We start from the raw sequence: 2,082 nt of genomic DNA, 5'->3' as shown, positions 1-2,082 counted from the left end.
AATATACGGAGACCACTGCAGCAAATTATAACCAGTCAATATCCGGAGTTGTGGAGGTCAGTCCCAAATGATGCATCTACAAAACAGATCTCACACAGAAAGCATGAGATAATTATGGAAGATGAAGCACAAAGACTGTAGAAAGTAGAGAACAGGGAGTTTGCTGTTAGACTGTGTGTCTTAGAAATGTCAGAAGCTGCACCCATGAAATCTCACCAGCATGGCTAGCTAAGTATGACCAGAACAAAGAAGACACCAATCGAAACATTAATAAGGAAGAGGGAAATCTCAGAAAAGCCTCAACCCTACACAAAGATATAAGGGCAGCAAAGGAATGCTTAGAGGAGGAGAAGTGGCCTTCCTCAGGAAAGATTACAACAATTTCAAATCCAATATCAAGTTGTCAGTCCTGAAAATTCACATATACGTGTAATAGTGTATGGACAGAACAGCTTGTAATTAAGGAATACATACTGTATAACATAAATTAAAGAAAATGGACCATGAATTTGAAAGAGTGAGGGAATAGGTACATGGGAGGGTCAAAGCAAAATAAAGAGATAATAGATGTAATTTTATTATAATCTGAATTTAAAAATAAAATATATATTATACCCAAAACTTAATGAACACAAATTATAATATGACTAAAACTGACTTTACTGTATAAATATGTCTATATATAGTAACATGTGTGTGTGTGTGTGTGTGTGTATTTATAGTGATCAAGCACCAGTTTAAAAAACACCCCTTGAAATTGATATTCTTCTAAAGAAGACAAGAGGAGCTGAAGAGCTTGCTTGGAAGTTGCTTGTTGTTCTTCTAAAGGATCCTAGTTAGTTTACAGCATTCATACCAGTTGCTCTCAAAACCCTTTCTAACTCTAGCTTCAGAAGGGTCTGATGTTACCTTATGGCCTCCGTGGACATCTACATGCAAATGTATGCACACACACACAGAATGAATAATAAGCCTTTTAAAAAATGAACATAAGTATAACTGTCTATAATAGACAAATGCAGTATGCCTTGAAATTGATGAGAGTTACTTGACTGCAAAAAAAAATAGAACTATATTAACTTTGGTGACAATGCAGATAAATTGGATTACATAAAAATTAAACTTCTTAATGTATCAAAAAAAACCCACTACTGAGTTACCATCTTGTGCCCTCATACATGTATGCTTTATCTCTGTTGGTCTGCCCAAGAACCCCTGAGCTCGAACCGTAGTACCAGCACGACCCCATTTCCACTATGACAACATGAAGGAAACAATCATGAACCAGGAAAAACTTGTTAAACTGCAGGCACAAGTGCACATTGGTGGGAAAGGAACTGCTTGCAGAAAGATGGTTCACATAACAGCCACAGTAGAAAATTAAAAAAAAAAATTGCAGTTCTCCTTAAAGTTAGAGGTAAACAATACCTCTGGTATTTAACAGGTGAACATGCTTACAAACCAAAGAACAGTGATCCAAATTAACAACCCTAAAGTTCAGGCATCTCTGGCAGCAAACACCTTCACCATTACAGGCCATGCTGAAACAAAGCAGCTGACAAAAATGCTTCCCAACATCCTAAACCAGCTTGTTGCGCACCATCTGACTAGTTTAAGGAGACTGGCTGAAGCTCTGCCCAATCTGTGGATGGAAAAGCAGCACTTGTTACTGGAGAGGATGATGATGAAGTTCCAGATCTGGTGGAGAATTTTGATGAGGCTTCTAAGAATGAGGCAAACTGAACTGAGGCAACTTCTGAAGAAGTTGACACTTGCAGAGGTTATAGGAGCTTCTATTTTATATTATAACATCTTTTAAAATTCTTTTGCTCATGGATCTGATAAAATCTAAATCATTGATATTTTTAAACCTAAACTCCCTGGACACTGCAACTCTTTTCAGTTTTTGCTTATACACAATTCATTTTTTGTAGCAAAATAAGCTGAAGAAGCCTGGAAATGAAGTTTGGAAAAGGTTCTTGAAAAAGAAGAGAAAGAAAGAAAAAAAGAAAGAAAGAAAGAAAGAAAGAAAGAAAGAAAGAAAGAAAGAAAGAAAGAAAGAAAGAAAGAAAGAAAGAAAGA

General features: G+C 36.2%; 1 pseudogene; it reads left to right on the top strand.

The window, feature by feature from the left end:
• The first annotated feature begins 1,279 nt into the window (after window positions 1-1,279).
• LOC129665584 (transcription factor BTF3-like) lies at window positions 1,280-1,764 on the top strand (annotated as a pseudogene).
• Window positions 1,765-2,082: the final 318 nt, after the last annotated feature.

This window comes from Psammomys obesus, unplaced genomic scaffold (assembly GCF_907164565.1).
Source record: "Psammomys obesus unplaced genomic scaffold, mPsaObe1.curated_primary_1811, whole genome shotgun sequence".
Classification (NCBI taxonomy): domain Eukaryota; kingdom Metazoa; phylum Chordata; class Mammalia; order Rodentia; family Muridae; genus Psammomys; species Psammomys obesus.
The sequence above is the reverse complement of the archived record's forward strand: the minus strand, read 5'-3'. Positions and strand labels throughout refer to the sequence as shown.